This window comes from Schistocerca cancellata, chromosome 1 (genome assembly GCF_023864275.1).
Source record: "Schistocerca cancellata isolate TAMUIC-IGC-003103 chromosome 1, iqSchCanc2.1, whole genome shotgun sequence".
Classification (NCBI taxonomy): Eukaryota; Metazoa; Arthropoda; class Insecta; order Orthoptera; family Acrididae; genus Schistocerca; species Schistocerca cancellata.
Window position 1 is genome coordinate 1,119,682,499 of NC_064626.1, and position 13,287 is coordinate 1,119,695,785.

Sequence of the window (13,287 nt, forward strand, 5' to 3'; positions counted from 1 at the left end):
CAGCAAGTGTCACACGTACCAGCCAGATGCAGAGCGTGCATTGCTGTCGTAGTGATCACACACCCTGTTCAGAACCATTTCACGCCTTCTGTAGTCTCCAGAGGGCCTTCATGAGTCGAATTGGCTCGATTGTACACTACTGGCCATTAAAATTGCTACACCACAAAGATGACGTGCTACAGACGCGAAATTTAACCGACAGGAAGGAGATACCGTGATACGCAAATGATTAGCTTTTCAGAGCACTCACATAAGGTTGGCGCCGGTGGTGACACCTACAACGTGCTGATATGAGGAAAGTTTCCAACCGGTTTCTCATACACAAACAGCAGTTGACCGGCGTTGCCTGGTGAAACGTTGTTGTGATGCCTCGTGTAAGGAGGAGAAATGCGTACCATCACGTTTCCGACTTTGATAAAGGTCGGTTTGTAGCCTATCGCGATTGCGGCTTATCGTATCGCGACATTGCTGCTCGCGTTGGTCGAGATCCAATGAATGTTAGCAGAATATGGAATCGGTGGGTTCGGGAAGGTAATACGGAACGCCGTGCTGGATCCCAACGGCCTCGTATCACTAGCAGTCGAGATGAGAGCCATCTTACCCGCATGGCTGTAACGGATCGTGCAGCCATGTCTCGATCCCTGAGTCAACAGATGGGGACGTTTGCAAGACAGCAACCATCTGCACGAACAATTCGACGACGTTTGCAGCAGCATGGACTATCAGCTCGGAGACCATGGCTGCGGTTACCCTTGACGCTGCATCACAAACAGGAGCGCCTGCGATGGTGTACTCAACGACGAACCTGGGTGCACGAATGGCAAAACGTCATTTTTTCGGCTGAATCCAGGTTCTGTTTGCAGCATCATGATGGTCGCATCTGTGTTTGGCGACATCGCGGTGAACGCACATTGGAAGCGTGTATTCGTCATCGCCATACTGGCGTATCACCCTGAGTGATGGTACGGGGTGCCACTGATTACACGTCTCGGTCACCTCTTGTTCGCATCGACGGCACTTTGAACAGTGGACGTTACATTTCAGATGTGCTATGACTCGTGGCTCTACCCTTCATTCGATCCCTGCGAAACCCTACATTTCAGCACGTCCTGTATGGGCCTTTCTGGATACAGAAAATGTTCGACTCCTGCCCTGGCCAGCACATTCTCCAGATCTCTCACCAATTGAAAACGTCTGGTCAATGGTGGCCGAGCAACTGGCTCGTCACAATACGCCAGTCACTACTCTTGATGAACTGTGGTATCGTGTTGAAGCTGCATGGGCTGCTGTACCTGTACAAGCCATCCAAGCTCTGTTTGACTCAATGCCCAGGCGTATCACGGCCGTTATTACGGCCAGAGGTGGTTGTTCTGGGTACTGATTTCTCAGGATCTATGCACCCAAATTGCATGAAAAATGTAATCACATGTTCGTTCTAGTATAATATATTTGTCCAATGAATACCCGTTTATCATCTACATTTCTTCTTGGTGTAACAATTTTAATGGCCAGTAGTGTAATTATTGTCTTTGAGTAAATGTGTCATGTCTGTTCGTCTCACTGCGCATTTCTTTCAGCTACATTCTGTGCCATACTGTATCAAGTTTCATCCAGTTAGTTTCGTCCTTAAGTTTTGCACGCCAGTGTGTTAAGGGTCTTATGGAATACAAGGCAGAAAGGCAATTCGTCTTTTTCAACAAACAAGAGTTGTTCTCTTCAACAAAGATAAAATGGCAAAGAGCTGCGCTCCGGCTCGCGTTGGTGTTATTTGTAGGTTCCCGCCCTCTGTTGGAGGCCAGACGGTATTGTTTAGTTGGCACGGTTGCGGTTGTTTGTCTTCTTCTCGTGATGACTGGTGCCACTCGGTTTCGCAAGCGTTGCCTGTCCGCTAGTGGAAGCAGCGGTGGTTATCGATATGTAGTAACTGTTGCCCTATCTTTGGGGCGACGTCGTTGTTTTTCTGGGTCGTATGAGTGTGCCAGTTCGGTTGGGGACTCAGGAGGAGAAAGGTCCGCGCAGTGCCAGAACACGCCGGGACTGCTGCCGGCACACGTGGACTGCCGGTGGTCACGAGGGTGCACGACCTCGTCGTAAACCGGATCCAGCAAGCTTTAAGATGAGTGCATTTCAATCCAAGTAGAGAAATCTCCACCATTGTGATATCTCGCGATCCTCCAGTGACTTGGGTTCGTGTTGCTGCTCGTAGTGTCGCCGAGGCGAAGAGCTTGGGGAAGGCGGATCTGATTTAGCTTTCCTCGACTTCTTATTACTATTTACTGCGTTCAACTTGTTACTATTTGTTAAGTTCAACCAGCGGTAATTTTTCTTGCCTGGTGGCCACTAACGCCCCAGTTACCTGCCCTGGGGGTTAGGGTATGTAACGGCAGTGTACGTTTTCTCGCCTTGCCGCTGATGTCCGGTAAGTTTTGTAGTTTTAATAGCTTTCTTGATTGTAGGCCACTTGGTGATTCTTCTACTCTGGTGGTAGTGATTCCTTTCTCGTTCCGGGTGCTCTAAACACATTGTTCTGGGGACGTAGTGCAGATCGCCGGTCCCGGCTTTGGCGTATTTTTCCATCGTTGAATTTGGTTTATCGGACGTCAGGTAGCTTCAGCAAGATTATAAGTAGTCATTCGTTAGACTGCCACTAGTCTGAGTTACCGTCTTGTGAAGTGAATGCAACTCTTGGTTGCCTATCTCATCTATCGCGAAAGTGTTTGTTGGCGGACCTTCCCAGAGGTCGATTCCTGGAGCACCGTCTGTGGCGCCTTGTTTCTTGTAAGACATGTGTGTTCTAAAAGGAGGTCTGATGGCCAGTAGTTCAGTGTAGCGCTCCTTCAGCCCACGCCTTCTGCGGGTATAATCTGCCTCAGTAACCTTTAAAGAACTTATGTACAGGTCCTTGTCTTTTATTATTGTATTATTTATTACAATACCTTATAAAGCCTATATTAAAGGTTGTATATGTCTAGTTAATAGATCTGGTCGCCTTCTGGAATAAATCTAGCAGTATAGTGTTCAGTGGGATGTTAAGGGTTGTGTTACAAAGTTTACCATCATCTTATTTCGCCCGTTTGTTGATCAGTTGATTGTTTTTTAATTAACCTTTGCTATTGTATTTGCTGTTTTACAGCAGGTTTCTAATTTTTTTTTATATTGTTGCCGTTCCTGGCGTGTAAGGCCTTCAGCCGTGATTGCGGTTATCTGCCTTAAAATTCTAACTTGGTATTTGCATTTTAGCAGTGAGCCATTCCTGGCATCTGATGCTTTCTCCTGTATCTTTGGAGACTTACCTTTAATTTTTCAATACCTGTAAGTTGTAAATTGCAGCGAGTTCTTAAACAATTCTTAATTTATTGCCATTCTTGGCGTGTAAGGCCTACAGCCCGGATCACAGTGGCTTTCTTTTAAAACTTTATCTGCTGTATCTGTATTTAATCGTGATTTGCTAAATTATAACTCACTGAAAACACTATTATTTACATAGTTGTTTATTCCTTCATTAATAACGTGTGGTATTTTTATTTATTGTTGAGTCTGAAATTACTGGTTTAAAATAAATTGTGTGTAACTGTAAAAGGCAACCAACAGTAACTAATTACGGCCCCGTCTACAATCGTAAGCGACTCCTGCCTTCCCTTGACTATCAGGTTTCAGGCAAAGGTCTGTTTCAAGAAGTCATCGTTATAACAACGTTCACTAAGAAGTGCGAAGCGTTAGTAAATTGTTTGATGCCAAGCGTCAGGCATGCGACAGTGCAGTGCACGAACGCAGCGCATGTGGACTGTCTGGCCGGTTGCCTACTCGACGTGCGCCTGCCCGCGGCCGAGCTGAGGTGTGCTCGAGAACGGCCTTGCTCGATGGGGCAGTCTAAACAACCTTTGAAAGCTTAACAGAAATGCTTGCGAAATTAATAGTTTCTCCATGTTTGGGGTACTTTGGCGCTCCCCAATTGTGTACTGAATTAAACTGAACAGGTCGTGGAGTAGGGGAAAAAGAAGACATTGTAGCAACCGGAGCGGCTATTCATTAAACAACAAACTGGGAATTGTTGGAAGAAAGATGATGCAGTTCTCTCGAAACCCTGTTGGGTATATTTAGGGAAGTTGTATTTGAGAAAGACTCAACCACCATTAGGCTACAACCAGCCCATATCTCTCAGGTGAATCAAGAGAATAAGATGAGAGAGATTAAGGCGCCTACATCAGCATTTTTCGCTGAATACGTAAATGAAATACGACAGAAAATCGGTAATGTTGATATGGTAAATAGTACAGTGGCTTATGGCGTATGTATATACACTCCTGGAAATGGAAAACAGAACACCTTGACACCGGTGTGTCAGACCCACCATACTTGCTCCGGACACTGCGAGAGGGCTGTACAAGCAATGATCACACGCACGGCACAGCGGACACACCAGGAACCGCGGTGTTGGCCGTCGAATGGCGCTAGCTGCGCAGCATTTGTGCACCGCCGCCGTCAGTGTCAGCCAGTTTGCCGTGGCATACGGAGCTCCATCGCAGTCTTTAACACTGGTAGCATGCCGCTACAGCGTGGACTTGAACCGTATGTGCAGTTGACGGACTTTGAGCGAGGGCTTGGGCATGCGGGAGGCCGGGTGGACGTACCGCCGAATTGCTCAACACGTGGGGCGTGAGGTCTCCACAGTACATCGATGTTGTCGCCAGTGGTCGGCGGAAGGTGCACGTGCCCGTCGACCTGGGACCGGACCGCAGCTACGCACGGATGCACGCCAAGACCGTAGGATCCTACGCAGTGCCGTAGGGGACCGCACCGCCACTTCCCAGCAAATTAGGGACACTGTTGCTCCTGGGGTATCGGCGAGGACCATTCGCAACGTCTCCATGAAGCTGGGCTACGGTCCCGCACACCGTTAGGCCGTCGTCCGCTCACGCCCCAACATCGTGCAGCCCGCCTCCAATGGTGTCGCGACAGGCGTGAATGGAGGGACGAATGGAGACGTGTCGTCTTCAGCGATGAGAGTCGCTTCTGGCTTGGTACCAATGATGGTCGTATGCGTGTTTGGCGCCGTGCAGGTGAGCGCCACAATCAGGACTGCATACGACCGAGACACACAGGGCCAACACCCGGCATCATGGTGTGGGGAGCGATCTCCTACACTGGCCGTACACCACTGGTGATCGTCGAGGGGACACTGAATAGTGCACGGTACATCCAAACCGTCATCGAACCCATCGTTCTACCATTCCTAGACCGGCAAGGGAACTTGCTGTTCCAACAGGACAATGCACGTCCGCATGTATCCCGTGCCACCCAACGTGCTCTAGAAGGTGTAAGTCAACTACCCTGGCCAGCAAGATCTCCGGATCTGTCCCCCATTGAGCATGTTTGGGACTGGATGAAGCGTCGTCTCACGCGGTCTGCACGTCCAGCACGAACGCTGGTCCAACTGAGGCGCCAGGTGGAAATGGCATGGCAAGCCGCTCCACAGGACTACATCCAGCATCTCTACGATCGTCTCCATGGGAGAATAGCAGCCTGCATTGCTGCGAAAGGTGGATATACACTGTACTAGTGCCGACATTGTGCATGCTCTGTTGCCTGTGTCTATGTGCCTGTGGTTCTGTCAGTGTGATCATGTGATGTATCTGACCCCAGGAATGTGTCAATAAAGTTTCCTCTTCCTGGGACAATGAATTCACGGTGTTCTTATTTCAATTTCCAGGAGTGTAGATGTAGATTGGGAAGGCTGGGGAAGTAAAGTGGCACGTTCTTTTCAAATAAATCATATAATCATTTGCCTAGGCAGTTTAAGGAAGTCACGATTAAACTGTACTATTAATTGGATCTGCAGTTCTCCGGAATGAGTCGCTACGCCACCTCTCGATAGGAAGTGGTGAGAAAATCTAGAAGTCTCTCGTTTGATAAATGACAACGATCTGACCCTCTGACACTGTGTATTCCAGCAGCGGAACGGCCGTCCATATGGGCCGGAGGATAGAACGGGACACTATGCGTTACTAGTGTTTGGCGTTAGACAGCGAACGCATGCTGTGCTTGGAATAAAGCGCAGACATCACTCCGCCATTTGCTATAACTTGAGAGATGTGGCTGTTGAGTGGGTGTCACAAACTTTATTTGTTTTTCGTGTGGAAGCTGGTGAACAGTGTAATTTTCCTCATCGGTTTATAGTGATGAAGGTAGAATTAATTTTACCATTCTAGTATTAATATTTCAGTAGTCTAATGTAGATTGTATTGAAATAATGAAATCCGGTTCACTAAGGCCGGGTTCTGTTTCCGTCAAGTTTTAATGTGCAGTTTCAGGTGGGTAGCATGGGCCGTAACAAAAGTCGGCTGATATGGGCCATAAAAGTAAATTTTTTTTCTTGTTGGACAGGACACTAAGGTTCAAGACGAAACCTGCTGGTGAGGATTGAGGGAGTCTTCTGAGACTGCAACGAAGCAAGCGCTTTCAAGTCTTACAGAAGGTGAAAGCACTGAATAGGCCGCTGTCGGTTGTTTTAATATCCCTAGAAATACAAGGTCCACTCAACAAATACTTGGAAAAGTTATATATGAAACTTCGACAAAGCTTGTGGTTCTTTTTTATTCCTTGGTGGATCCTGGAACTATTGTCAGATGGGTTGGCACGCCTGCCTCGTGAACGAAATGCTGGGAATCAGTGAAACAAGATGGCGGCACCCGTGCAGGCTTGCAACGAAGTCAAGCAGCGGAGTATCATTAGGTTTCTGTTATCTGAAGGGCTGAAACCAATCGAAATTCACCGTAAAATGGCAGTGTAATATGGTGAAAGTTGGCGTATTATCGTGAATTATATAGCAGTAACAATGAACGTTAGTCCAATATGACAAACTGCCAAAAAATAAAAACCCGAAATTACTCATCATCAAGTAACAAAGAGAAGTATTTTGCAACTTTGGCTGATTGCGATACTGAAATAGCATCATATGTTGCTGACCCTTCAATATCCCAGCATGCTGGGTCCGATGAACACTAGTGTCCGATCAACCTACCATATTGTTTCTGACGTACTGATGATGTTCAAGAAAGTGTGTACGAGATGGGTTCTAAAACATTTGACATCAGAAATGGAAGAAAGGTACATGGATGTGTGCAGGGAGCTTTTATAGAAGTACGAGGCAAAAGGGGAGGCATTTCTTCACTTTCTTCACTGCATTGTAAAGGGAGATGAAAGCTGGTTGCATTTTTAACCAACCGAAAGAAGCTCTTAGTGGCTCAAGGTTCGCTGATGATGAGGAGGTCCAGGCAGCAGTGCATAACTAGTTCGGACACGTCACCAAGAATTCTTTGCACATGGAACTGGGCAGCTTGTCCAGCGCTAGCATAAGGGATTGTGTTGGAAAATAAGCACGTGTTGTAGCCCATACTCGTAATCGATCCTTTAAAAAAATTTCTGTTTCTTTTATTGAATCACTCATGTACGCTGAAAAGATGTTTAAAACCAGTTGTAGGGAAATAGCAGACTTCTATGACTCCTCAAATGAGGTTTTTTTTTAAACCAACGTTTTTTTAGAGAATATTTTGAACAAAACTGGATCCAGTGTGAAAGATGTTAGTGCTTGACTCATGAACTTTCTGTGTACATTGAGGATTCATTGTATTATAAAGAAAAGAGTTCTTTTGTATTTTCAACTCAGAAAATTAGTGAAGTATTGTTTTCCTAACTTGTGTTGTGTGATAAAACCAAAATATTCTCCATGGTAGATTTTGCGTCTCTGTTGAAAATGTTTACAGTACTTTTTTATTACATTGTATTTTTGATATATAAACAACTTACAGTTTCTTAAACACTAAGACACTTTTTTATTTAAATGCCTCTATTTTGTTATGTGTCCCAAATTGCCCAACATTTTCAACATCATATGGAAATTTAAATCGTTCATATCTTTACATGCTGTGTGTCATTTTGATTAGAAATCTTTTTTTCGTCATTCACAACGAAACAAATTATCAACTAAAGGTTTATGTTGTTATACCTCGTTTCAAAACAACAATAAAAGTTTTATATCGATTTTGGCTTAAGTGGCCCGCTGTCGCCTATCCTATTTTTCACGCCACTTAAGCTGTGTTTTCTCTGAGATTCAAACTGCGTTTATGTCAGGTGTGGACAGTTTTCTTTTCCTTAATCAATAATGACCCTTATTTCCTCCACGACAATGTTAACAACACTGTTGTTGGTTCATATCGTCATGATGAACAGGTCTTTACAGACCCTTCCAGCACTTTCACCGTCTTTCACAACAAAATCCGCTTATGTCCGTCCTAATATACAGGATGTGTGAAAAGCCACTGTATCCCACTTTAACTTCTAAAATTGGGAAGAACATTGTTTCATTACTATCCCTGCTTCGACGACTTGCATTGTGATCAGTATTGTTTTGTTTCCATATTGCACTGATTCGGTTGTGAAGTCATGGCCGATGCGACGTGGATGCAGTTACACTGTTCATTAGCAATTAGTGGCGTGTGTTTGTGCTTGTCTGTGTGTGTGTGTGTGTGTGTGTGTGTGTGTGTGTGCGTGCGTGCGTGCGTGCGCCCACGAACATTCATAGACAGGGCAAACAGTGAGAGACTCAACTCGTGAAACAACACTACGTGATTGAGAGAAACGTGCTTTTATTTCAGACAGTGCCGAAGACAGTTAACGTAGGAAAATGTGACAGGAAATGTGTGCCATCGTCGCTCCATCAGTTCAGCAGTCTCCAAAGAAATCCAATCACAAAAGAGCAGCGAAGTTCACATATCGCTATCAGCAGTGCCTGACCACAATGTTTGCGAATGAATTATCCAACAGCAACGACTTGCAACCTGCCGTGATTTGTTCGGTCATTTTTCTGATGTCGTGTCTCGTTCGAGAGTGTTATTTTCTAATAAATGTGAGCGATATCTCAGTTCACGCAGGAGAAATGCGAATTTCTCGTTTAAGCAAAATCCTCACTTTGGGCATGATTTGGCAAGGAGCCCACCTCGTGTTATAATATGGACTTGGTTGCCGCCACAGTACCTGTTCGAACCATATTTGTTTTGAAGAGTATATGAGTGAATGTTCTTATTTTGACATGATGTGAACATGATTAATAAGTCAGACAAGGGAATTATGGATTATGTCTGATTACAGTAGGATGAAGATCCAACACACTTTGTTATTCCCATGATTGTGTGAGTTCCTTGATGAACAATTTATAGGCTTCTGGATTGGGCTTGATTAAGCAACATCTCCAACCCCACTGCAATTGCCACCATGAAGCCTAGGCCGTATCACACGAGAGAATTCATTAAGGGGAGTAAAGAGTCCCATGTGGCTAAACGTCAGTCCACTGAAGTGTTATGCCAAAGTGCTGAGAAAGGCTTTCAAAGTGTCACTTCTTAGATGCTCCGCAAGATGTCAAGGAGGACATGGAGGCACTTAGATCTCTCAGAAAGGCACAGCGTCACGTCCATAACATATGGCTACGTTTTTTTCGCATGTAACTACTCCAATACAAAATATGCGATTTCGATTTAGGGGTACAGAGACTTCTCAGCCACGCTGTATACCAGCTGATTGTTGTACAAGATTCACTGTCATGTATTTGGGCATTCTGTTTTTATGTGTTCAAAAGACAACAGCAGACACTGAACAGTTTTCTTCTTCTCTACGTTTGTGATCCCTCTGATGCCCGCCTACATACGAATATCTTTGAAGATTTTAGCATGCAAAAGCATCTACATCTACATCCATACTCCGCAAGCCACCTGACGGTGTGTGGCGGAGGGTACCTTGAGTACTTCTATCGGTTTCGCTTCTATTCCAGTCTCGTATTGTTCGTGGAAAGAAGGATTGTCGGTATGCTTCTGTGTGGGCTCTAATCTCTCTGATTTTATCCTCATGGTCTCTTCGCGAGATATACGTAGGAGGGAGCAATATACTGCTTGACTCTTTGGTGAAGGTATGTTCTCAGAATTAACAAAAGCCCGTACCAAGCTACTGAGCGTCTCTCCTGCAGAGTCTTCCTCTGGAGTTTATCTGTCATCTCCGTAACGCTTTCGCGATTACTAAATGATCCTGTAACGAAGTTACAGGCCTCCGATTTTTTTTCTCCGGGCTGGAAAGAGATAGAAACATGCGCATTGTTTTAAAACGAGGCCATGTTCATTGTCAATACGTCCCAGAAATGGCAGCACCGTACGGCAGATGGAATTTTACCGCCAGCGGCGAGAATGAGAACTGTTTTAAATACTTAAAATGGCGACGTTTTCCTTACTTGAACAGCGTGCAATCATTCGTTTTCTGAATTTGCGTGGTGTGAAACCAATTGAAATTCATCGACAGTTGAAGGAGACATGTGGTGATGGAGTTATGGATGTGTCGAAAGTGCGTTCGTGGGTGCGACAGTTTAATGAAGGCAGAACATCGTGTGACAACAAACCGAAACAACCTCGAGCTCGCACAAGCCGGTCTGGCGACATGATCGAGAAAGTGGAGAGAATTGTTTTAAGGGATCGCCGAATGACTGTTGAACAGATCGCCTCCAGAGTTGGCATTTCTGTGGGTTCTGTGCACACAATCCTGAATGACGACCTGAAAATGCGAAAAGTGTCATCCAGGTGGGTGCCACAAATGCTGACGGACGACCACACGGCTGCCCGTGTGGCATGTTGCCAAGCAATGTTGACGCGCAACGACAGCATGAATGGGACTTTCTTTTCGTCGGTTGTGACAGTGGATGAGACGTGGATGCCATTTTTCAATCCAGAAACAAAGCGCCAGTCAGCTCAATGGAAGCACACAGATTCACCGCCCGCAAAAAAATTTCGGGTAACCGCCAGTGCTGAAAAAATGATGGTGTCATTGTTCTGGGACAGCGAGGGCGTAATCCTTACCCATTGCGTTCCAAAGGGCACTACGGTAACAGGTACATCCTACGAAAATGTTTTGAAGAACAAATTCCTTCCTGCACTGCAACAAAAACGTCCGGGAAGGGCTGGGCGTGCGCTGTTTCACCAAGACAACGCACCCGCACATCGAGCTAACGTTACGCAACAGTTTCTTCGTGATAACAACTTTGAAGTGATTCCTCATGCTCCCTACTCACCTGACCTGACTCCTAGTGACTTTTGGCTTTTCCCAACAATGAAAGACACTCTGCGTGCCGCACATTCACCAGTCGTGCTGCTATTGCCTCAGCGATTTTCCAGTGGTCAAAAGAGACTCCTAAAGAAGCCTTCGCCGCTGCCACGGAATCATGGCGTCAGCGTTGTGAAAAATGTGTACGTCTGCAGGGCGATTACGTCGAGAAGTAACACCAGTTTCATCGATTTCGGGTGAGTAGTTAATTAGAAAAAAAATCGGAGGCCTTAGAACTTGAATGCACCTCGTACTTCCTTTGTTTTCGGATTGCATTTACTTAGGATTCTTCCAATGATTCTCAGTCTGGCATCTGATCTACCAACGATCAACGTTATATGATCATTCCACTTTAAATCACTCCTAATGCGTACTCCCAGATAATTTATGGAATTAACTGCTTCCAGTTGCTGACCCGCTATTTTGTAGCTAAATGATAAGGGATCTATCTTTCTATGTATTCGCAGCACATTACACTTGTCTACATTGAGATTCAATTACCATTCCCTGCACCATGCGTCAATTCGCTGCAGATCCTCCTACATTTCAGTACAATTTTCCATTGTTACAACCTCTCGATACACCACACCATCATCTGCAAAAAGCCTCAGTGAACTTCCGATGTCATCCACAAGATCGTTTATGTATATTATGAATAGCAACGGCCCTAAGACACTCCCCTGCGGCACACCCGAAATCACTCTCACTTCGGAAGACTTCGCTCCATTGAGAATGACATGCTGCGTTCTGTTATCTAGGAACTCTTCAATCCAATCACACAATTTGTCTGATAGTCCATATGCTCTTACTTTGTTCATTAAACGACTGTGGGGAACTGTATCGAACGCCTTGCGGAAGTCAAGAAACACGGCATCTATCTGTGAACCCGTGTCTATGGCCCTCTGAATCTCGTGGGCGAATAGCGCGAGCTGGGTTTCACAGGACCGTCTTTTTCGACACCCATGCTGATTCCTACAGAGTAGATTTCTAGTCTCCAGAAAAGTCATTATACTCGAACATAATACATGTTCCAAAATTCTACAACTGATCGACGTTAGAGATATAGATCTATAGTTTTGCACATCTGTTCGACGTCCCTTCTTGAAAACGGGGATGAACTGTGCCCTTTTCCAATCCTTTGGGACGCTACGCTCTTCTATAGACCTACGGTACACCGCTGCAAGAAGGGGGGCAAGTTCCTTCGCGTACTCTGTGTAAAATCGAACTGGTATCCCATCAGGTCCCGCGGCCTTTCCTCTTTCGAGCGATTTTAATTGTTTCTCTATCCCTCTCTCGTCTATTTCGATATCTACCATTTTGTCATCTGTACGACAATCTAGAGAAGGAACTGCAGTGCAGTCTTCCTCTGTGAAACAGCTTTGGAAAAAGACATTTAGTATTTCGGCCTTTAGTCTGTCATCCTCTGTTTTTGTACCATTTTGGTCACAGAGTGTCTGGACATTTTGTTTTGATCCACCTACCGCTTTGACATAAGACCAAAATTTCTTAGGATTTTCTGCCAAGTCAGTACATAGAACTTTATTTTCGAATTCATTGAACGCCTCTCGCATTGCCCTCATCACACTACATTTCACTTCGCGTAATTTTTGTTTGTCTGCAAGGCTTTGGCTATGTTTATGTTTGCTGTGAAGTTCCCTTTGCTTCCGCAGCAGTTTTCTAACTCGGTTGTTGTACCACGGTGGCTCTTTTCCATCTCTTACGATCTTGCTTGGCACATACTCATCTAACGCATATTGTACGATAGTTTTGAACTTTGTCCACTGATCCTCAACACTATCTGTACTTGAGACAAAACTTTTGTGTTGAGCCGTCAGGTACTCTGTAATCTGCTTTTTGTCACTTTTGCTAATCAGAAAATCCTCCTATCTTTTTTAATATTTCTATTTACGGCCTAAATCATAGATGCAGTAACCGCTTTATGATCACTGATTCCCTGTTCTGCGTTAACTGTTTCAAATAGTTCGGGTATGTTTGTCACCAGAAGGTCTAATATGTTATCGCCACGAGTCGGTTCTCTGTTTAACTGCTCAAGGTAGTTTTCAGATAAAGCACTTAAAAAAATTTCACTGGATGCTTTATCCCTGCCACCGTTATGAACGTTTGAGTCTCCCAGTCTATATTCGGCAAATT